Genomic DNA, 26417 nt, shown 5'->3' with positions numbered 1-26417 from the left:
CTACGTGTACTATTTGCCGTGTGCGACAAGCGACAACACTTCTGCCCTGCTAATTAAAAATACAGTGATTTTGGTTTTAGTGAAATGAGAACCCAAACTTTAAACTACTTTTTCTCTTATGTCATGTAAAATTATTGGATTGTTCTGACATAATCTCTAAATAGACAGTATATATTTATATTTCGGAGGATGGCACGTGGCGAGGAAGGTTGCGTGGTATGAAGATCCCCCTGTAGTCTCACACGTGATAGTGGGGCGACTTCGTTGGGCAGGCCGTGTCTCAAGGATGGAAGACACCCAACCACCAAAGAGGCTTCTCTTCAACAGACCAGAAGGGAAAAGAGGGTATGGAGACCTAGACTGCGGTGGCTGGACTGTATAGAAAGAGACAGCATCCCTGAGACTGAGGCAGTGGAGGGAGCTTGCGGTAGACATAGGGGAGTGGAGACGTTTCCTGGAGGCGGCCAAGACCCACATTGGGTTGTAGTGCCGATGATGACGATGATATTTATATTTCAAGATTTTGTCAAAACAATCCAATAATTTTACATAATACAAGAGAAGAAGTAGTTTAAAACTAGGGTTCTCATTTCACTAAAACAAAAAACACAAGCTTATACTTAGCAGACTCAGCAGAGTAGAAAGTCTCTAGAAGCAGCGGTGTCGTCATTCTCTCATCGCGGCGGAATAGTTAAAAAAGTGGGTTTTAATGTTTAATTAAACAATTATTTTAATTCTACTCGATCCGAATTATCTGGAACTATACGGGAGGAAAATGCTCGAGTCGGTCCAACCAGCTGTTGGGCTCGTCGGCCCGTCCGACTTGGTTGCTACTAAGGCCAATTATCTTTCTTTTAAAAAAAATGCGGTGTCGTACTGCGGGCGTGAAGATCTCTTCACATAATTTTTGCCGTGCGTATGATTAGCTTCGCTTTCTTTGCTGTGGGTATACACAACTTAACTTCATTTTCTTCGTAACTTCATAGTTCTTGAATCATCCATTTTTACTATTTAAAATAAATATTGACATTTCTCCATTTTTTTAGTTTTTTTGTGTTATACAGGAGGACACGTCAGGCCATAATATCTTACTTGTACTCCCCAGGACCTCAATTTATTATAACGTGTATAGAATATTTTTGGATGAATTGTACTTGTACCTACTCGGATTTATTGTACAAGATAGGGAGCTGAGATTTAGTATGGATGCAGCCCTCAATCACCTTATTGCTGCAAGCAAATGTCATCGCACGCCATTTTATGTTTTATTGATTTAGTTAGAAACATAATATTGTGATATTATTGGGTACCGAATTAACTACATTTTGAGAAACACTACAGCTGACTGCTTCAAATAATAATAAAATCAAAAATACAACACTGACAAGTGTGCGTGTGTGCAGACGTTGGGGCGTGCTGGTGTGCGTCCACAAAATGACGGCTTCGATATATTTAGAATTTGGAAAACGCGCATTTTGCCCGAGTTCGTTAGTCGCTTCATTTTGTTTGCATTATTAAATTAGTTTTTATTTTGACATGAGTGCCACTCGGTTTATTTGTAACCGGAACGACCCGGGTGCTCACTGTGAGTGGCGTTTTATTTCTGGCTCGCTCATGCCAACCCTTGCCACTAAAAAATAGGGTTGCCAATGTAGCAGGATGTCAGCATTGCTGGGAGTCTCGGATTTTATTCGCTAAATCCCTTATGACCCCCCAATCAAAAACTCATGAACAATGTTTCCCGTCCACGGCCGAATACTAAAATACATGAACATCTGTTCACCGAACCGATGTACCTACTCAGTGCTCGAAATGGAAAATTTCACGAACAGGAACGCTCGACAATTTTCCAAAAATGTGTGATATTAGATATAATAATATCTGTAACATAAAAATAACTTTTAGTTTTACATGATGTATTTTTTTCATCATCATCTTCGCCCAATACGTTATCGGCTATAACAATTAGTGGTAACACACAAATATAGAGTCATTTTAGTTTACGAAATCGTTTTCTTAAAAATACATTAATAATTATACAAATATAAATAACTAAACGTATATGAATCTAATTGGAGTGGGAAACATTATTAAAATACATGAAATAATAGACAAACTAATCACAATTTCCCATTGGTTTCGTTAGCAGTTTGAATAAAAATATGCAACTAAGAGTGGATAGAAATATGAGTGAAGATACTTCGGCTTAAACAAAATACATGCGGCTTTTTTCAAAGCTCTGATTTTTCGTAAATTCGAAATATTTTGATTAAGGTAAACTATTTTTTAATCAAATTAAAATCCATCGTATACCAAAAAGCAAGGGCATGGTTTTTAATAAATTAATTAAAAAAATATGTAATACGCAAGATTTACAAATGTAGCATTCTTTATTAAATATGAATCATTTTAAACAACCTCAGAAGTGCAGGTACATATTATTAGAAAAAAAATATTTACATCATGTGGACATGTAGGATAATTTATTCTAATAGGTTTCCAATGTTATAGAAATTGTTATATACAGGGAAATTTTTCATATATTTATCCCATTGGATTCTGATTGATTTATTTAAATATTTAACCATCAAAGACACAGTTCATTCAACCCGAAAAATATCCATATAAAATTAAAACAATAAAAATATATGAGGTAATGACTTTTTTTTGTCACTCAATGTAAAATATTATAATAGATTACGATAAATAATTATTATCTGGCGATTCCGTAACGTTGAGTAGGTAGGTAAAACAGCGAATACGTAGATTCTGGTCACAGTCACATTTACTATTTAATATGAAATATTTTACCCCCTAAGAAATTATTAAACAACAATTTAAGCTATTAAGTACCTACAAAGAGTTTTTAAACGATGTCAGAGCACAAGTTTTTCGGAAATTAAAAAATTTAGCAAAGCAGCTGCAATAGTTAGGTTTTTTCATGTATGCAATAATAATTATTTAGAACCCAACCCATCAACCTTGGTCGATCCAGTGCTCGATGAAGGCCTCCCTTATTTTATTCCATCTCTCTCGGTACCTACTTAGTTTTTCACTGCAAAGTATTTCCGCTGAACTTTATCAATTCATCAATAATGTAAGAAATATAAAAAATGAATTAGTGTAGAGCAGCAAAGCATGGGGGTTAACGGTTAGGTAATGGGAAACCAAAAAAACACAACTTAAAATGATTAAATTTGGAAAAATAAGGAGTCTAATTTTGTCGCTTCCTCTGATGAAAACGCTTATCATTGGCTGCATACAACTTAACATTGATAAACGACCAATGAACGACCCCGATTGCATTATGAAATACAAAAACTATGAACGCGTCAAACCCATGTAAATTTCGGTAACATAATAATATGATAAATGGACAATTCGGTCAATTATAGTTGCCTCGATACAAAATTTAAAGTTTCATTACAAAAAACAATTGCCTACTACTGCCGTATTGATCATAAACGTGCTCAAGAATTTCAACCCTCGGTAGGACAGATATAGTATACCTATCTCGGTAGATACTTCGGTAGGGCACGTAGTTTTATTCACACTATTTTTACTATGTTCTTTTTGTGCAATATTTAACAAATTAATTATGTCATTTATACAGTAAAGATAATATATGTATTTGATGTGTTTCATTTAAAAATTTAAAAGTTCCAGTGTGCATTATAACTTTTACGTTATTAACTCACTATATTTAGGCATGTACCTTAACCTTAACTGTATTAAAATAATATGTATGAAATTGAAAAAAAATAGTTTCTCGTTTTATAAATTAATACTACAGTAAATCTACATTCCAATGTAAAATAGCTTCCACATTTCCTTACAATCATAAAAACCTTTTTTTCAAAATAATTATTGTCCCATACATGCGTGCGACAATGCAATAAATCTTACCCAGTGCATTTCTTTGTATACAATTTTATTGTTTTATCACCATTGACGCAAAAGGGTCTGTCTATTAGTGCATTCAATGCCAAATTCGTTGAAAACAGTATTGTCTTGAAAAAGGTTAGTTCTCAAATACGTTGTCTTACATTTACTCTATCACTATTTCAAAAAAACTTAAGTACATTATGTACGGATCATAGAAAATTCAGTGGTTCTAAACCAGTAAAATTATTTTTTAATAAAAAAAAATATTTATGTTTTTGTACCTTTGTACCTATCAATTCATTTTCGTAAATTTTAAATCTAACCTGGAACGTAATATTAAGTATGACGCTTGAGGATTTTACTAGACGACTCGCTGTCCGGTACGAACCGGTACGCCATTTTAGAGGTTTTAACGAACAGGAACGCCATCCTTGGAAATCCCACGAACAGGAACGGCGCTCCGGGGCGTTCCGCTCCATTCCGAGCGCTGTACCTACTTTATAATTTATAGCAATATCACCTTTATTGTAATGGCGTTAGAACAGTGTTTCTAGTGTCAATGGTCATTTGAGCGAACCCGTTCGAACCGAACCATTCGGCAGACCGACAAAAAAGCATCGAGAATTTATAGCAATATCGCCTTTATTGTAAATGGCGTTAGAACAGGTTATGCCATTGCGCAGACCCGACAAAAAAGTGAGTGTCATTTTTTTTCCCCCAGATGATTCGTCCATATTAATGTCATTGGATGGGTCATAGAAAGTAATATTTTGATAAAGTAAAAAACCGTCATCAAAATAGGTACCTGCGATCCTACATCATTTAATGAATGGTCCCGGGAAAATATGACCACATCTTATGAACGGTGTACACATTTTATTATTTATAATGACAGACGGGCAGCGTTGCCATCGTAGCGTTTTTCTTGCCAGATCTAGCATTTTTGAATAGGAATAGCTTGCAAATATTGCATCTGGCGTATGGCGTTAAATCTAGCATTTTTCGATACCTCAAATAGCAAACTTCTCACAATAAAGCCTAATTATTATACCAGATTTGCATGAAAATCAACATGTTGGCCCTTTGTACCTTATACATTAAGTAGGTATATAGTTAATATTATTATGAATGTGACATACAAAATGATGACTAAATTTCTTACCTGCATTCATTTTTAATTATATTTTAATGGTTGCTCAATCCGAAATTATTTTTCGATCTTTGTTTTTTTTTGAAATGCTTGTTTCTAGACATTTTTTGAGTTTTGAGAAAATCTAGTATTTTTTTCTGCCATCTGGCTTATTTTATTACCTTATCAGGCATATTTTTGTAAATGACAGTTGGCAACACTGATGACAGATTGAATACTGAATAAAGATTTGTTGTATCTGCGAGTTACTCCCACGGACAAGGGTCAAGGGGAGAATATCACGGTCCCCTAATCTGCAGATGTTACACAACAACATCATAAACTATCGATTTTATGATGTGAACATTACAATAATTCAATTACACCATTTGTATAATAAATCTTTATATAGTCTAATCGGTACTTGATCTAAAGTTATTTATATAAAAACATCCCTTGCTATAGTGGGAATTCGGTCAGTCATTGATTTATTTAATGATTCATGTCTTATATCTAATAATAATTTATAACAATAATATTGGAAAGTAAGTAGGTGTACGGTTTATGATGTATTTAACATGAACTATAAGATTGAGTGAATCCTTGGCCCAGAAGAATGCGTTATATTATATTATACCAGCCTCTGTAATTTTTGAGATATTAGTGCCATAATTATGACTAGTTATGATAAATCTCCTGTAGTATTTACGATTCATCGAATATACTTACTAATGTATCGATTTTATTTCTCACTTACGGTGTAAGTTGGTAAGTAGATATTATTGGTCAGTAGAGCAATATGATATCCTGAGATTCTATCCATCCAACTAGTCTCACGGAGTCGCTGAACGTGTGAGCAATCATCCTTATGATTACATTGTATCTATTACAACATTAGAAGGCACGTATGTTACAGTAATATGCCTGACTTATGCCAGTGGTTTCACAAAATAATAATAGTAAGTGATCTGGTTAGCTAATTCTATAGGAATTTCTTACCCTAAAATGAATGCGAAGGAAATGGGTACTTACTACATTCACTTAGTTTGTTTACATCTTATAATATTATATAAATAAAGCTATGTTAAATAGTAAAGAAGTTGTAAGTGAACATGACTTATTAATTTTTAATTGACCAAGTTTAGTGTAATTTGATGATTTTCACAATATTGAGGCAGTTACACACAGGTATTTATTATATCAAATGTTTTTATTACAAAATAAGTAAAGATGAATAAAAACAAATTCGAGACCAGAGTAAGACACATCTGTGCCTGAACAAAACAATATTTGTACAAAAACATTTAGAATAAGTATATCTATATTTTTTTTAATAATAATGTTTTAAGTTTTTTTATTCCGCCGCGGATGAAAACATATGCGAAATACTGACAATAAAGCAAGTGTGGCCATTGGCCATATTTGGGATGTTTTTAGTGTTTCATTAGGAAAAGCTACTCGTGATCTCGTCGAATGTTGTTTTGATTAAAGCGCGCAATTTTTTACGAAGTATTTTTAGTTTCAAAACTTTCCATGGTGAACCACTGACATTGGGGCAGAGTTTTATAGAACATTTGTATAATTTTTTCCAAGCACATGTATTTTGGTCGGTACTAGACAAGACTGCTAGGTGAATCAAGCCTCTGAGGGTCTTGGCGAATAGGTAAAGACAGCAGGGAATCTTTCGCATGAAGTCGATTTCAGGTACATCCGAGACAATATTGGGATATGAACCATTAAACCCGATCCGACGAAGAAGTTAAAACATGCTTTTAACTTAAGATTCCTATCTTAATAAGTATGATTAATCTTGTAATACATGTTGAATTCAGTATCAAAAAAGTGAAATCTAAGTTGCCGATATTGGCCTCTTAAAGAGAGGCGCGTATCTTAGGGACTTACGCGCCTAAGTATGATTCTGTATCGCGACCATACAACTTTTAATGTTGCCAATATGCTAAAAGGTCTTCCACATAGTTGTATGCGAATGAAGATTAATCTTTAAGAGGTCGATATCGGCAACTTAGATTGCGTCGCCTGAAGAATATATAATGATACGTCATTTATATAGCAGTAAGTAAATCTACCATAAAAGACAGTGGCTCAGAACGAAACCATTTAAAATACGGTCAAGATACACCTAAGTCGAGAGTGTTTCTTGCCAAGTTAATCCAGATGGTTCTGCATCGCTCCCATAGTACTCTTTTACACCTTTTAATGTTGCCAGTCTGCTAAAACGCCTCTCACATAATCGTATGCAAAATGAAGATTATGCAAGCTCTTTGTATGTGTTGTACTTACGCAATTTATGCACGGCTACCGGAAAATCTTAAACTCCTATCGTCGATAATGTAATCATGAGCGTGACAACATTGATAACATGAGTTGGCACTTTATGATATTAAACACAATTTAGCCGTGATCATTGCTGCTTTATTCCTGCGATGAAAGGTTAAATGGTTGAATGATGATTTAATTTAATTTGGTAAACAGACAAATGTTTTATGGAGTGCCAAATAATTGACGGAAGTGTCATCAATGAAATTATTGGTGAAACAGGGTGGAGTTTGTCGTTTGTTCTGTTATCATTTCAGTAGAATATATGCAGTTGAAAGTTTGACACATATTCCACCACCATAAAATGTTAGAAACCCTATAAAAAAATTGTATTACAGAGGGTGATATTTTAAGGTGCTCCATCGATGGTTTTGGTTGCATCTCAGTGTTGAAATTGAAAACCGTTTAAAAAAAAAAATCGGTTAGGTACATGTTCAAACACGCGCGTTACCATGATCTTACTCCCTACTTCATTTATCGTTTGTCAATTTATGGCTACGGCCGTATGTTGTAGCTTAGCCACTGGGAAATGCCAACAGAAATGGCATATTTCAAAAAAATACTACCTTATTCTTAGGTCAATAATTATTATAAAGCAAACATTATTCGTAGAATGTTTATCACATTTGAATGGTCAAAGACATAGCTTATAATCAGTATCTTTAAATGTGTAAATCTTGCCCATTTTTTGAATAATAAAATGCCTAATTCTTGTCAAATTTTGGATCACAGAGATTATCAATATAATTTTTTTTTGTAAATATTTTACTATAATAATGTCGACATAAATTTTACTAATGGTTTTATTAATGCTTTTAAAAATTAATAAATATAAAAAATCTTAACACCACTTCACATGGACGTACTGAAATATGACTATATTCTAAAACATTAGAGCGAGAGGTTTAAAAGAATACTATTTTATGTAATAAAAATACTTTATGCAGTCATCAAATGTTTAAAATAAATATATAGAATAATAAGGCTTCAAAATTATGTAAATAGATTATCTACAACGCTTAAGGAATGTCAATGATCATGCTTTGAAAATAGCATAAAAGCTCCATTTTGACGTACGCTGAGCATGTATGTCCCCCCTTAATGAAAAAAATAATGTGCTGTAGGTATTACGTTGGAGAATATAAGATCAATAATAGTGCACCCCTCCCCAAATTGCACGAATGCACAATATCTTTTGGCTCGCAAACTATTATTGTCGATTTTTCAATTCTGACGCGGATTTATCAATATACTTTGGCATTACTCGCAGATTATTTTAGATTCGCTAGATTTATATAAAAATAAAACAAATTTAAATTTATAATTCAGCTGACTCCAACTTCCTGGCGCCACGCTTCTTGAAGAAAAACAGGATTAGTGAGTCAAATGAAGGAATGATAACGATTGAGCTTCCGTTCTGACTCATCCAGCGCTTTGAACATTGTCGTAATAATATTACGCATTCAATGTTGCTTGCAATTCTGCTTTTGATGAAAGCTAAAATGCCGGGTCCCACACTGGCAACATGTTGCGCGACAACCTCGTTAAATTTTACGATAATTATCATAATTGCTTAAGAAATTTTACGATAAATATCATACTTATCGTAAAATTTAACGAGGTTGTCGCGCGACATGTTGCCAGTGTGGACCCGGCATGAATTATTGGATCAGTTAAGTACTGTCTTCTTCTTTTCCATTATTATGTACGCGTACGCGGCGTACGGTATCAGCTGCTCGAACTGTGAGATGAAAAAAAATATATGTAGGTACCATAGATGTACTAGGTACCTATCTACCCGTCACTCTGAAACTTTCTTACGTGCACCCCATGTGGAGAATGCCCCTCTACGGTCGACACAGAGACAACACGTGTGTTATTCAATTATTTTTATATATGGTATCCAAATGTTATAAAATAAATGATAACTTTTAAAATTTGTAAAAATATAACAAGCGGTTATCACGGAGGTTCAAAATATGTTTGCGCCTTGAATCTTAAACGTCCACGGTTTAATTGTACCTATTTCTTTGAGATAGTTGACAAAAGTAGATAAACATGTGTATTTATAGTACAGCCATTCTTATGGAAACATGCCAAACGTTTAGATTCAATACTAATTGATACATCTTAGACTTTTAGAGTCTTCTCCCATTATGATGGCTAACCACCAGACGTTTTAGTCACACAGTGATCCCCTGTCATGTAAACTACATCACCTTATTATTTCCGCAGCAATATCTTCTCATTTACCCCGTTTCTCTCTCTCTCTCTCTCTCTCTCTCTCTCTCTCTCTCTATACCCTGAGTACACAATCTGCTCAAGATTGCATGTGATTATGCTCACCCATCAGCTGTTCCATCGTGTTGCAGCGGCTGGCAGTCGTAATTCGCCGTCTCGCACATCTAAAATCGTCTCGCCTGCAACGTTACGTATCGAATACGTCGATCTGACGTCATCGTTGTTCACAAAACACAGGTTGCCAAATCCACATTCGTAGAATGTGAGTTTTTAGTGTGAAAAAAAATCTAGTTTTAGCAACAAATCGCTCGCGTCGCTGGCTGCGAGTCAAGCCGCCAGTACGCATACGCACACGGTACGAATTGGTCATTCCTGTGTATACGTTGAAGTAGCCGGTCGCCGTATAACATAATATATATCCACGTACGTTTCGAGAGGTTACGCGTGACTGTCGCTACCCGCATATGTGCGCGGTCTTCATATGCAACATCGGTGCGACGTTCCTAAAAGGTTTGCATTATGGCTGTGCGGAAGACGAGGCGAATTTAGATGTGCGAGCCGGCTTATGCCTAGTTCAAACCAATATACGACTTATAACGTTGTGTAAAAACTATTACTGATACTTCGATACTCTTGTATGAATGGATATTTATTTAAATCCATCCCTAACCACAACACTCGCTACTTATTGATAAATTACTTTACAAGCACACCCAAAAATAATTGTTATTATGTTTTTATTCTATGATGTTGGTTATAAATTTAGGAATTTAAATCATATGATTTTGTACGTTTGCCCTTACAGAATGCGGATCTTATTAATTATTGTCGAGTAATGATTTTTTTCTAATTAAACATGTTTTTTGTACTAGTACGTTTGGTTCAATTGCATAATATTATTAGTTCATGCTCACTTCGAGAATACTTCCGCATCAGATCTGGTTTGTTCAACAAGTTGAACTTGAAAAAACGCAATTCGTAATTTGTCGGTACAAGGCGATCCGGTCTTCAGCCATCACATCATACGCGCACATTTCTGCTTCTAATTCAATTAACCGTTGCGTACCGACGTGGTCTATCATTATTTATTACCCATTAATTTAATATTTCATAGTTCTCAAGATGCATCGTGTGAATGCCTCTTTGGGGTTCCACGCTGTGGAGTTGTTTCTATTTGCTTCTTATTTTTTTCTCGAGACATCATTATTCACCACGTCATAACCATCATCAGCCTGGATCAATCCACTGCTTGATGAAGGCTTCATTCTCGATTCTTGATGAGTATGTCAATTCGTCTCACGTTTCACCTTGAAGCACTGTTGGGATTTTCTCTCTCTTAATCTCTGCACCTTGTCGAATCCACAATTGTTTATCGCGTACGCATGTTCTAATGTTCTTAATAATTAGGGACATATGTGTCGTCCGCGCCGCGCTGTACCCTCTTTTAAACATACGGCGTGGCAATATTAAATGCAAATATGTCTTTCTGTGTCACCACAGTAAGTAGTATTCCATTTACTACATACTCGTAAATTGTGTGCATACCTGGCTCTGGGACTCCCTTAAGTGGTGAAGCACACTGCAAGAAGTCGTGCGATGCGGGCACGGCGCACGGACCCTAAACGGCACACCTCTCGCACTGTGCTTTTGAAGTACAATCGGATGGCATTTGTATTTCAATTGACGTTTTATTCATTTGTTTTTGGTATTAACGTTTGTTATGCCTGGTCCACACCGAAAACAAGTCGCGCGACAACTCGTCAAATTTTACGATAAGCATGATAATTATCGTAAAATTTCTTAAGCAATTATGATAATTATCGTAAAATTTAACGAGTTGTCGCGCGACTTGTTGCCGGTGTGGCCGCACTTTTATACACAACTCAATTTATTTTGATATGCCACTTGATCTGCACGTGCATATATATCATGCTTCAAACTTGATGAAGTCATCGCTTTTTTATAGTATTTGACAACATCACTAATGATTATTTTCCACAATATATAAAATAGTGTTGTTTTACGAATTACGATTTACGACACGTGTTTCTTGACACTAGAAAAAAATTATAGGATGATTAATGTTTTGGTTACTTTCCTCTAGCAATTTTCAGCGTTTCTTGCCATGAGTCTGGATTGTTATCAAATAGTGTTGTGCAATGAATATCTCGGTGAAGTTACATATTGTGTCCAGGAGAACCGCTCTCTGAATTGCTCCCAGTATGACGTAGGTCGTAGGTGAACAATCCCTAGTTCTCCTTGTTTCCTCAGTGTATGTAGCTTTACGAATTACGATTTACGACACGTGTTTCTCGACACAGAAAAAATATAGTATGATTATTCTGGCAATTTTTAGCGTTTCTTGCCATGAGTCCGGATTGTTGCCAAAAATAGTGTTGTGCAATGAATTTCTGGGTGATGTTACATGACATGTCCAGGAGAACCGCTCTCTGAATTGCTCCCAGTAGGACGTAGGTAAACAATCCCTAGTTCTCCCTGTTTTTTCAGTGTATGTAGCACTACATCGTTTAATGAAATTTCCAATGTCCTAATATTGTTGTATTACCATCGAAATGATTTGTTTTTACTAGCTACCAAAGTATCGAAGTAACGATACTTTGATGTCCCCACTGCTGAGTATACCCGTTCTAATTGAAAGGGGTTCCTTGTTTGCATATTTTATGTAAACTATCTATGAATTATGTGGACTTCTTTCTGAGAATCCTGTAGGTACCGATTAGTTTTGAAATGTGAACTATTCGAAACTTCCCGATCGCTAATTCGATACCTAATGGCTCATTTGCACATGCTCTCACGCGATCGGATTTCTTTCGAAAAGTTTTATGTTGATGTCATTGCTATTAATGGATAACCAACGCGCAGATTAAACCACTATGATCTGATCGTGGCCATTGTGTGTGACAGTGATGGGCAATTATTTTAATGCAGTCTGTGTTTTAAATTTAGAGATTTAAAAAACGAGACTCCGAAATTGGATGTGCTTTTAGTTGATAAATGGCGAGCTGTCATTTCGACTTTATTATTTAATGTACGTTTGATCTCAATTATATCATATGAACATTTGACATTCTTAAACTAAACAACATTAATCATACCTATTACAAAAAGTGTAGGTACATACATGGTATATCTCCGCCATAACGGTGATGTGATGTAATGGCTAGTGCATTGATGTCGTCACTCTTAAATTACCATAATTCTGGACTAAATAGCGGCGAAATTGAGAAAGACAAGGTTGACGGGTATTAAAAAACTGAAATGTAGAATTTCGAAATTCTATATAATATATCTACAATATGGTAAGCCCCTACTTCATATAATATATTTTAACAACTATTTGTCCTAATTCTGTGTCAGATGTAGGTAAGTACTTGAGTATTTTGATAGCTGTCACTTGGATTTCTCAATTCTGCCACTATTTAGTGGCTTCGCTAGTCATATCAAGTGCCAGTTAATGCAACTTATGCACATACCTATGGACGACGTAACTTAGATTAATTAAATTTGCCATATTTCGAGGCGATCGATTGAGAACGTGTTAATATGCCATTTTCAGTAACTGGCACAGTCGGTGGACAATTTTTCTTCTTTATATAAAAAATCGAATTCGTGGAATTCTCGGGATTGGCTTAATTCCTAGCAAACTTATTTCGTAGTCTTTATGAATATAAACACCCCATCTGTTTATTTAACTTAATCTAATGTAAACTGCGTTTTTGTATACGATGAACCATCGTCAATGTAAACTAGCACACGGTAAGTAGATACCTAATAAATACACATACAATTATTAAATTAATAACCGAACCAAGATTCTAACAGCACCATTGTTTTTAATTACAAGCTGTACATACACCCATTCCCTAGTGTAATCATTTTGTATACTATTATTTTTGAAGTTATACTTCTTTTGGCGCGTTTGGGAAATCAGATCAGAGTGTATTTTTAGCGTGTAACATGTAAATGTAACACATAATTTATTTTTTCGCACGAAAAAGATGCACTCGATTTGATTCGAACCACCGATTGTTCGGTTATCAGCCGAACGCACTAACTTTGCGCCACAGTACGATACAGCAATCGTGACCATTATACAGTATTATATTATAATTTAGAATTGTTCCGTTGCCTAGGCAGCGAATTTATTATTTTCGGCCATTTGCAATTCTTTGCGTAAACAAACTATTAAACGTCAGAGTGACAGTTGGTACTTTAAAAATAAAAACAACGCGAAACCATTCTATAATTTAGTAATATAAGTTAAAGTATACAGAAATAAACCAACAGCGTTCCAATAAGCGGTCCTTTTACTTGAGTGTGTAATTTAACAAGATAATTAAGAGCTAGTCAAAGAATCGAGTTTATCACAAGTTTTGTTTTTGTTTTGTTACGCCAAAGAAGTATAACTTCTAACGCGCGTACATAACGTTTTTTGTATAGATACGAATTCAATCGGGTGTCTATCAAGTTTTAATACAAACAAATCATATTGCTCTCTGTTATACGATATAGGTAGTATTAGGTCAACCTCTTTGAGTGTAATTCATACTACTAGTGTGGGTACATTTCAGTTGCGTTAACTGAGCTTAACTGAAGTGCAAACGCATTCGTGCCAATAAAACTCGCATTGAATTAAAAAGCAATTCAAATCAGAGGATCGTTTAAACGGTTCTCGACCCCACTAATTCGAGGATATCCGCGTGTACCACGTGACTACTCATGGGCACTTAATATTATTGTTATTATTATCTTATTCCATCTTGATTATGCATACATAATAATATTAATAATATTCTACTAAAGTACCTATGTACATAAGTAGGTACTATAAAAATAATAATAGTCGAAGGAATCAGCTGTCAGATTTATGGCGCGTGAATTGTTGTGCTTGACAAAGCGAAGCAAGATGGCGGATTAATTGGCAACAGCTGATCGAGGATTTTCTAATGTCAGTGTGATGTAAATATTATTGTAACATGTGAAAACGACTCGTTGCGTCCGAATAGCAGCGCATCACCAATTTTCAAACAAATCTGTATTATAATATTCTTGCTACTTACACTTACCTACTGTACAATGTCTACGTAAAATCTACCAGTGCAATTTTCCTTCTGCGAAATAGATTGTTTCTTCAATAGATTCTATTTCTACTACTTGTATTTTAAAACTATGTTGCCATTTTCGCTCCAGTGCATAGAATACAACCTGTCAAAAAATAAGGCACATCATAATACGAGGGTGGGTCAATAAGTCCTTAGAAAAGCCGACAGGTGGCGCGACTAATACTGCAAGCGGTTTGTTTTCATGCAGCGGCACTACCGATTCAGTATGCTGCGAAGTTTCAATTAGATTGGTAGGGTTGTTGTGTGTTTCTCGTACATTTAAAAAAAAAATTGCTTGTGGAAAATGGAAAAATGGAAAATGGAGAAAATTGAGTTTAGAGTTGTTATTAAACATTTTAATATAAAAGGGTTAACAGCAAAGGAAATAAAAAATGAGTTGGATTTAGTTCACGGCATATCTGCTCCTTCACTTGCAACTATTTATAACTGGTTAAATGAATTTCAACGTGGTCGTACATCAACAAAGGATGAACCACGCTCAGGACGTCCTGTAGAGGTGACTACACCAGAAATGATCAATAAAATCCACGATATGGTGTTAAGTGACCGAAGATTAAAGTTGAGTGAGATAATTGAGGTTACAGGGATCTCAAAAGGTAGCGTCATTTCTATTTTACATGACAAATTGGGCATGAAAAATATTTCTGCAAGATGGGTGCCGCGTTTGCTCACAGTCGACAATAAACGCAGTAGGGTGGTGGCCTCTAAAGCCCTGTTGTCGCTCATGCAACGCAATCCGGATGAATTTTTTCGTCGCTTTGTGACTGTAGATGAAACATGGATACACACCACTATACTCCCGAGACGAAAGAACAGTCAAAGCAGTGGATTGCGAAGGCAAACCATGTCCAAAGAAGGCGAAAACCGTAAAATCAGCTGGTAAGGTTATGGCTACTGTATTTTGGGATGCACGTGAAATTATTTTAGTTGACTATTTGGAAAAAGGAAAAACAATAACAGGGGATTATTATGCATCTTTATTGGACCAGCTAAAAAACGAAATTGAAGAAAAACGGCCTCATTTAAACAGGAAAAAAATCCTCTTTCATCAGGACAATGCCCGTGTTCACACATGTTTACGATCAATGACTAAAATTGAAGAATTGAAGTTCGAATTGGTCGACCACCCACCGTATTCGCCAGATTTAGCCCCCAGTGACTTTTTCCTTTTCCCAAACTTAAAAAAAATGGCTAAGTGGACAACGTTTTTTTTCAAATGAAGAAGTCATCGATCGGACAAATGCTTATTTTGAGGACCTTCCGAAAACTTATTTTTTTGACGGTTTAAAATAAATTGAGAAACGTCTAACCAAGTGTATTGAGCTCCAAGGAAATTATGTTGAGAAATAAAAAAAAAATACAAAAATAAAACCTGTTTTACTGCTTTTTTCTAAGGAATTATTGACCCACCCTCGTATTATATTAAAGGGTTTTTACAAGTAACGATTTCTAGCCATTTGCCCAACCCTATGGGTCCTATTCACCAGAATCTTCGCCGCATTGCACTACAAAGAATTTTCTACGGTTTTTGCAAGGCGGCTTTACATCACCCTTCGACTTGGCATCAAAGATACCATAGTAGTTAATGCGAGGTATCCATAACGGCATATAGAAAATAACTCTCAAACACACACTGAAATAAAAACATGTGATTTTTGCTTTTATCCATAGTGGAGTAGGTAGGTACTGCTTGAGAGCACTTTTGTGAAGCCTTGTCTAAGGGATAGGCAAAATAAGCTCAAAAACATATGTACTTAGATACCTACTTCTATACTTATGTAAGCGATTAATGCGGATCATTCTCGGGGGAAAAACGTGACACTTCACTATGCACTTCCTTATCCAGAAAATATCTTGCTTTGTTTACAATTATAGTACCTATCATTTTGCAGCTTTGGTAGAGACTGGGATTTACTTGTAAACTAATTTCAGTTCTGGTTGATCCATTACCCAATCTGAGACATTTATATCTTATCATGTTATTAGACTAAACTTGCATAATTGTTTATCGCGTATAAATTCCTTGATATTTCATTAAATATTTGTAAAATGTTTACTTGCTTGAAAATCATCTGTTATTTTGAAATATTGTCTTCTCGTCCTTGTGTATTGTTTCCAAAACGGAACACTATTTTATTGAATTTTTATCGATTTCATGCAATTTTAATATTTTACTCTGACTGTGGCCCAATGGCCTCGTTGATAATCTTTGATGTATACTGTATAGTCTATTTATACTATATTAATATTATATTGTATGGATCTTAACAGACTAAGTACCTAAACGACTCATTATTACACATTTGGGTTTACTAGTATTACACATTACTACTCATTATGTATCCTATTTATCTGACGCTTTTAGATTACAACTAAACGTATACATTTATTTTACTGATTCAGTTTCCGGTTTTTTTTAATGTTTCATATTTTCATAAACTAACATTTCTCATATTTGACAAGAACAATTTTACATATACTTCTAGGAAAAAAATTCATTAATGATGAATGAAAACTGCCATATTTAGTAAAAATACGTTGAGTCACCTTTAGACCCGTTTCACACGGGACACCAGTGTGGCGAGATTCCGCATTTACACGTAATTTAATAGGCGCATTCAGACGGGAACATACGAGTGTCGCGTTCATTTATATGTAAACGCGGAATCTCGCCACGCCGGTGGCGCCACACAGGTGTCCCGTGTAAACCAGGTCGTAATGTTTCGAGTTGTAGATGGTCACATAGGTAGGTAGGTACTATTTAAATTAGCGATGTTGGTGATACTTGTTTCTTTCTCGTAGGGTACGTGAGAAGGACGTGTACTTTATAATACGTGTGTACCTACATAATATTATAGTAAATCTTTGTAGACTTTGTAGCACCGCACTTAAATTAGATTTAGAGGGTATGATAGTATGAACTATGAATAGCTTGCTACAGAAGAAGCAGAATATAATATTACCTATATTGTATAATAATAGACAGAGAAACAGGCAACCGACTGAAGTGTGGATGAATATGGGATAAACTTAAACACGTATTAAGAATACGCTTGTCCTTCGTTCTGACAACTGCTCTCGGTTTATGCATTGACGCTCATTCAATATTGGTGTATTTAAAGGTTGCAACACACACTATTGTACGTTTATAATGATTTTCGTAGGACACTCACACATTCAAAACCCTGCGTCAAAATGTAGTGTGTAATAGACTGTTCGTTATGTAACATAAATAATTTGTAATATATAACCTACCAGTGGCGTTACGTCCATAGATGCCGAGCATCTCCAGATCTAATCGATAAAGTACTTACCTACTATATAATTACATATATCATGTAGTTATTGTGTATTTGTGTGGTGAATTTTACTTCACCATATTTCTTCTAAATGTTGTTCTACGTTACTCTTCATACACTCCATAATACCACATACTATAAGATCTTCATCCCTATTGCTACATCCTAAAGAATATGTAATGTGTGGCAATTGACATGGGTAGATATCTATTTTAAATGGCATTATCGTATCGTATTTTATTTTAAGCCCCCAAACGTAAAAGGAATTGGTCACATACGTTAATTATGTGGACAGTTTACAAGAAAAACAATTTTGATACATATGATGTGATCATAATTTTGAACCTTTTTTGCAAAAACAAAATATATCTATGAAGAATTAATTGTTTCGCAAATAATAAATACCGTAGGTTTGTTACATACAAGCAAATTTCTGTAATATCTAGCTTTTTCCTGATTCATTTTAACGTCAGATGCGGATTTTGCATGTTGGATAACATGCATGATCTGGCAACGTTGGCAGCACTCAGAGTAGGACCAGCTAAAGGCGCGAGTGACAGGGTGATCTACGCTGCAATGTTTAGGAACGAACGATTTTGGACACCTTCTGAGCTTGTCCAGATGACGCGAGTTCATATTGTGGATGGCTCAATGAAATCATCTGTACCTCGACCGCGTGCGAGAGGTGACTCGTTGCGAGTAGATTGGGTCACATGCACCTGGAATGCGCGCGAGTTTTTACGCGCGAGTAAAATCGCGCCATCTGGACAAGGCCTAAGTAATAGATAATAATTATGTAAGCGTATTGCTCAATTTAAATGAAATAAATAAATGTATTTCTACTTATACACACATTGTATACAGTTTATTCTGAACAAATTATATTATCTTATCTCTTCTTATGATCAAATTGAACATGAAATTAATATTATTTGTATTTGCATATGTATTTATATTATACTTGGGATGCATTGTTTGCACGGAAATGATTTATTATGTGTCATACATGTTTATTCTGCTGGGGTATTAGATCTTATTTATGTAAATGTGTAAAAATCATGGCTACTCATATTATTATAGTCAGATGTGAATCTACAATAATAATTGTCTAATGGCATAATTATTTAGTTCCTCACACATTTAAAACCCTGCTTCAAAATGTAGTGTATTATAGCCTATCTGAATTCGATTTATTATTAATCTGTTCTGTGACAAGGACTATCTTTTATCTATATTTTGTGTCAGTGTGCATTGTCATTGGTGAGTGTGCATATACTGTTGGTGGATGTGTTTGCTGGTTGCAACACATACTTACTATTTATTGCACTTCTATTTTCGTAGGACACTCACTCACACATTCAAAACTCTGCGTCAAAATGTAGTGTATTGGGGGTATAACCTATCGGAATTATATTTATTTATCTGTTCTGTGGGCTGTAATGCCGTTCGGCGAATGGACAAATGCCGTCATACAGTGGTACCCAAGGGATTTTAAACTACCACAGGGACGCTTTAAAACCCGCTGAATAGACGAGCTCGTAAAGTTCGGTGGACGTACGTAGTAAAGTAGCACATAACTATGGAATGAGATGAATGGAGAATTCGTCCAGCAGTGGATCGACCCAGGCTGATGATGACAAGAATAAGCATAAAATATAGTTTTTTCCTCTGTGTTTATTCCGTTGTACCTTAGTCAAATTAAAAAAAAACGGGTTTAATATTGATGAAACTTGCAAAGTTTTCGCAGTTATAAAACACATGTCATTTATTTGATATTCAAATCTAATTGAAGACAGTGATATATTTGAATCTAATGGGAACAATACTGTTTTTAAATGTACACACATGAATCGAATAAATAGGACGTGTTTTTAAGGTGACGCATCAGTGAAACGCCAAATAATTTTCAACTGTACGCGCGACGAAATTTTGGACTCGCTGCCATTCAGTGAGAGAATGTCGAGCCAGAAGCACGTCACTTTGCTGCGTGATGGTGACGGGTCAATTAATTCTAAAATCGTGTAAAGATGACTAAAAACGTTACCCATTTACTTTAAAAAGAAAACATGTCAATGAATATATTATTATTGTTACTAATAGAACAACAAACAGAACATAAAATGGACGTATGTTTGATTTATATGACAAATAATATTTCGTTTGACAGGCGTCATTTGCACCCGCGACCCGCAATCCGCGCATCGCCTAGCAACGATCTTTTTAGACCGTGCCTCAACTAATGCATGGCCTTAAATGTTGCTCGATGAAAATGTTATTCGTTCTTGATGCTTTTCTGCCATCTGTAATGGGTACAAAAATGTTTTCATACAACCCTTTTGGGACGATCTCAGCACAATTTCATAGGGCGTATCATTTTGTATTGTATGCGGAAACGTGACAGTGTGAATTCGTTTAAAAACAATTTCAAGGAAACGTTTTTCATATTTTGTGTGGATAGTTTAGGAATTAATCATTCGATAATTTTTGGCCATGTTAAAGATCAACCGGTTCTCAAACAAAACTGCTCTGGACATTTATCACGTTTTATTTTTCATTAGTGCTGATTTATTTGAGTTTTATTGAAATTTTAGGCAAATTTATTTGAGCATTAATGTCGCCAGAAACCCCATTTAACCTCCCGCCTGTTTGATGGATGACTGTATTCGCCTCAGCCAGAAGTTGTCATATTCAAATAATAATTTTAAGAAAATGATCGTTTTCCATAGTATGGGAGGTATGTGTGGACAATGTGGATTTACAGATGAAGGGAGAGATTGCAATGTACGAGGAGCTATACGTCTCTACAATGATCATCGCAGGCACGATGGATCAAAGCGATGTATTTTTATGCGCACTCACCAATGTCCAAATGCACACTGGCACAGTGCCAGAGGATGCCAAAAGGCGAAACCCGGTTCGAAAAACATGACTCGCTATACCTCAGTTGAGGCATGGTCTAAAAAGATCGTGGCTAGGCGATGCTCGGATTGTACAAATGACCCATGCCGAACGAAATATAATTTGTCATATAAATCCAACATACGTCTATTTAATGTTCTGTTTATTGTTCTATTAGCAACAATAATAATATATTCATTGACATGTTTTCTTTTTCGAGTAAATGAGTAACGTTTTTTAGTCATCTTTACACGATTTAAGAATTAATACCCCCGTCGCCATCACGGAAAAATAGACGTGTTCACAGCTCGACGTTTGCTCTCCGACTCCAAAATTTCGTCGCACCATAGTTGAAAATTATTTGCCGTTTCACTGAAGTACCGTCTTAATTATTAAAATTAAAATTTATTTAAATAAAGTACTAACTAAATCGTTTTTACGTGTAGCAACGTACCCCTATGTTTTTCTTTCATCCACGTCCCACCCAGATGAAACGTGTGATCCGTCCGCGTAAACCGTGGGACTTTACATATATATTTGCATCAGCACTGCCAAGAGATCGACGTACTTATTTAATGGAAGGGTTGACTAGGAGGTCGGACCGCATAGTCGCGTTGCCGAATGCTGCGTCTGAAATGTCAGCTGAAGACCAACATTTCGGGGTCATGTCAGTACCTACCTTCAGCCGATTCTTCTTTTTATCGTGCCATCGCCTGACTGTGGTCGGTCACCATCAGTACCATGGCGATCCTTGCATCTATCGTGAAACAGTTCGATGGAGCTGCACACGTACCAGTATATACCTAGTAAAATTTTTATTTATTAATAATGTACCTACATCGATATATTATAATCAAACCGTTCTTGTTCCGTTTTAATGTCGTTGTCTAGGTGCCAAAATTCTGTAAATACGTCTCTGAGGTCCTTTCCATTAATGTACCCTCAAAACCTACGGAATTACCTACTTTGTACATAATCAAAATTGTTATTATATTAAAAAAATTTTTAGAATACAACTAAATTCAAAAAAATACTAAAGGCATGTAAGAGCACTGGTAAATACTTACATAGATGAATGATGACTTCTATTATCTATTATTTTGTACTACATTATTATTTTACCAAACTTGATTGAAATTTTATTTACAAAGAGAAGCAAATTTCGATATTGTATTTCGAATGGTGACGTCCTATTTTCAGTGTCCACTTTACATAAACATTAGTTTGTATAGGATTATCTACAAGAGTTGATCACATTCCACGGATTCCACGTATCTTTAATTTGACAATGATTTATATTTACCTTATTAGATTATATCACACATGCATTACCAATTTATAATTATAGCGGTAAGTAGTACTTCCAAATCGCATATATATATCACGAGCAATTTGTAACTTAGGTATATAGGTACCTAAGTGTATATTATATTAGTATGTCACTAATGTTTGCCGGTTTGAGCGTGGGTCGATTGTTAGGTTCCCGCATCAGTTGAAATACGACCTTATGATAGAGCGAGTTCAAAATAACTTTTTGAAACCCCTTTACTTGAGGTTATATGGATACTATCCGTGGCTTGATTCGACTGGCTTTCTCTTAGGTATGCTTACATACTGTAGTTTCAACACTAGATGATATCTATGTTTATTTTTTCCGACTTATATGGGGTGTTAATAAGAATTATGCTATTCTTGGTAGTATTTATCTGTCTGCCCCTGATAACTATGTTAGAAATCTGGAGCATCAGTTTGGGTACTGTTCGGTTAAAGCGGATACAGCGGAAAACGCATTTTGAAAATAGCCGATAAACTGGATTATTTGTTAGTTTGGGTTAGTTTAGGTTAGGTTAGATTGGGTTAGGTTAGGTTAGGTTTGGTTAGGTTAACCTAACAAATAATCCAGTTTATCGGCTATTTTCAAAATGCGTTTTCCGCTGTATCCGCTTTAACCGAACAGTACCTCAGTTTGTTCTCCCATGTTACAGAACTAACCTGCCATTGGTGATGCCGACTGGCATTAACTCTGTTCAACCAAATCGCTTCGGATGTTTATATAATTCATCTACTAGGTTTATATAATACATCTAGGTGGGCGTTGTTTTATAAATTCGTCCACTTGGCTCTATCGGTGTACTCCATTAAATTTATCTACGTTATAATTTGCTATTACCTATTTATATTGTTTTTATAATACTGCATATATTTATTTGTTCTTTATACTATTTTAATACTATTTCTTTGTTGTTTTTACTTTATATTTTTGAATACGGCACCGTTAATCCTAAATGAAAAAAAAAATATTTTTCATATGATATGACAATTTGGACAGCGATCACCTCTCATGAAATTTAGTTGGCTCCGTTCGAAGCTAAGTAAATTTCAGCGCGGAGAAAGTGAGACGACACTATCAGCTGAAACAAAAAAAGATTTAAAAAATAAAATTTATTGTTTGATTGAAATGTCAGTCTGTCATCTTTTTAACTGATTGTTATCTCCTTCCTGCAGTCGTGAAAATCTTATAAATCATCAGAGAAGGAAAGAGACACGTGGGTATGCTTTTCAATTTAATTTTCATAGTATTCCATTCATTGTAATAATGTTTTCACTAGTAGGTACGGTTTAATAAATATTTCGTAAATAAATATCTAGTAAAAATAGTGAATAATATTGGACGTAAATTTCAACAAATTTATTGTATTTTCTAGCATTTTTTGTAAACCACAGAAAATTTGTGTCGTTTAGGTACGTAGGTACCTAACCTACCTTTAATGAATTGAGTTCAGAATGAAAGTCTAGAGCTTCTACCCCGTGAAATTAGAGAATTTACGTTTATTGGTTAGTTTTGTTCTAAAAATCCGGTTAAGCTCCGACGAGTATCCCGCAACCCAACCCTACTCTCCAAGAAGAAGGTTTAGGCAAAAGCCGGAAGGCGCTGTTGTCGACTAAATGGGAGGAGCTTGTTAGTTCACAGTTTTAACACGTAGCCAAGAAGATGTTGTTCGCCTATTAGTGTAGTACACAAGATGCGTAATATGTGGATTGGGTACCTACCGTATTTTGCCTGTTAATTTTTATCTATGTAGTTTTCATAATAATATCTAAGTATTATAATAGGTAAGTATATTAAAATATTTTGTAGGCATTCATTGTTTTATATTCAGTTATTATTATTAAGGATGTTATTGAACTGACGTTAATTATCCTCAAATATCTTCGATATCTTGCATAATATAGCATATTGGTGCGAGGTCAAAATACTACAAAGTACTTGGTACGGCTTATACAAAAAAAACTAGAATAAAAAATACTAATCTATTGTATACTCAATCACTCGAATCTTCGAACGGTGTGGTTGTGCGAAAGAGATGCCCAATTGTTTACATATCGCCGTTTCACTTTCTAAACCTTATCGCTTCGAAAGGAGTGGACTCACGAGGTCGGTAGAGGGAGAGAGAGTTATTCCCGTATGAGCGTGTCTCGCTCTCTCGCGATGACATCATGGTGTATTTCTGTATGCGAAGGTAGATAAACGTGAATCCGTGAATGTTGTACCACGGCGATAAAAAACGTAAACAACAAGCAAGAAGCCTTTATTCGTATGATAAACGACGAGACGGTAGGTAGGGAGGGTTTCGGTATTACTTAATTTAATCAGTCGAACTAAATTTTACAAACTTTTGGTTGAAAAGTATAATCTTAAGCAGCGACGCAAATGTTACAATCGATTTGTCAGAGAAATTAAATGGCATCCCTAAATAGTTCAAACCAGTCATAAAATTATTAAATTACATAAGTATACCCAATGACATCATTGAGTATACCTACCAAAATAAAAAAGACAATTATTTTTCATAAGTTGTTTTTTTTTAAATATCGATATCGATTTTACAGAACGTCTATCAGCTATCATTCTTCTTCTTCTTCTTCGATGGCGCTACAGCTCAAGTCGAGCCCTGGCCTCCTCCACCGCTGTCCTCCAGCCGGAACGGTCCTCCGCACGTCCTTTCCAGTTCCCGACCTTTAGCAGCTGGTTGGCATCCTTTGCAACACTATCACCCCATCGTGTGCGTGGCTTTCCCACTGGCCTTTTCCCCCCTGGGTTTCTTTCGAGGATCTTTTTCGGTATCCTGACTCAGGCATACGCTGGACATGGCCTGCCCAGTTTAGCCTCTGGAGTTTTATGAAGTTGGAGAGTTTTGTATCTTGGTATAAGCGGTATAGTTCCGTGTTGTACCTAATTCTCCACTCCCCACCATCATTCATGGGTCCGTATATCCGCCTAAGGATCTTTCTCTCAAAGCAATCCACCATTTCAGCTGCTCTCACATTTAGCGTCCATGACTCGCACCCGTATGCAACGACTGTGCGTATGACGGTTTTATAGAGCCGCGTCTTAGTTTTTCTGTGGACATTTCTGGATTTGAATATGGGCAGCAATGAGAAGTACGATTTATTTGCAGCGGTTGTTCGGGCTTTTATTTCTTCCAGTTCCTCGTTCTCTTTTGTAATATTGGAATCATTTTAATTTGTCTTAGAATAGGTATTCCTTAGAATATTATTATTTACAACTGATGTTAATCGATTCAATATTTTTTTCAACCGTGAAGGTGAACACTGTCACTTAATTTCCTTAGACCATTATTAAATGACGGCATCCGTCCACGTGTCTTGTTTCGCAACCACGTGTTCGCACGTATCTATTATTCCAAGCACATTTTTCTTTCTGCTTGATATCAATTTCTGACGTCACCACGTCCTCCTCCTCGAAGACGATGATGTCATGTCTGTCTGCGCGCAAACCGGACTTTAAACATGTTTTTCTGATTTCATTTTGCTAAATTGTTCCTCTTTTCGATTATTATTTGATATTTCTTACTAATTGCTCCTGAGAATACAATATGTATATGAATATAGTATCCGTATCTGTCCGTTCTTTCAATTTTGTTCAGAACCATTCAAGTTGACAGTTCCAAACCGTTGGGCAATGTATTGGGCGTTTGGCTAACAAATATTCCTCGTACTTACACAATCTGTTATAGGAATAATAACTACCCCATATGTTCGGTCCAGTTCCGACACATTGGCGTGTGTACATACTATTTATTTTAAAGTAATGGCGCACCTAGATATATGTAGCTAACCTATATCTCTTGAATGGAAATCCGTCCGACTGAAAATGCTGTTTTCACGTTTGTTGCCGTATTTCTGTAGTCTAAAATTCACTTGTAATAATTCATCACGAGCAGGTAAAGACGTCAGATAGCAGCGGCGGAAAGGTGAGGTGCGGCGCTCACGCTTAACCATCGTCGATCACGCGGGTTTATTCCAGTGTTATAATGACTAGAGGTTGTGATCGAGATTCTCATCTCGAGAATTCTTGAGAAATAATAAGAAAACTTCTCTTCTCGAGATTTTTTTTTCAGATAAGTATTGCTTTCCTTGTGACAACGTAACTATTGCTATTTTTGACTCTCAATAGGGGTT

General features: G+C 35.6%; 1 protein-coding gene across 2 annotated transcripts in view; it reads left to right on the top strand.

Annotated features, from left to right (window-relative positions):
- raw (NDT-like domain-containing protein raw) overlaps positions 1-26417 on the top strand; it is a 202239-nt gene that overhangs the window by 121834 nt on the left and 53988 nt on the right. The window lies entirely within an intron of this gene.

Source organism: Rhyacophila brunnea, unplaced genomic scaffold (genome assembly GCF_057557595.1).
Source record: "Rhyacophila brunnea isolate RB1 unplaced genomic scaffold, BYU_Rbru_1.0 scaffold_2, whole genome shotgun sequence".
NCBI lineage: Eukaryota > Metazoa > Arthropoda > Insecta > Trichoptera > Rhyacophilidae > Rhyacophila > Rhyacophila brunnea.
This window is presented reverse-complemented; position numbering and strand designations above follow the sequence as displayed.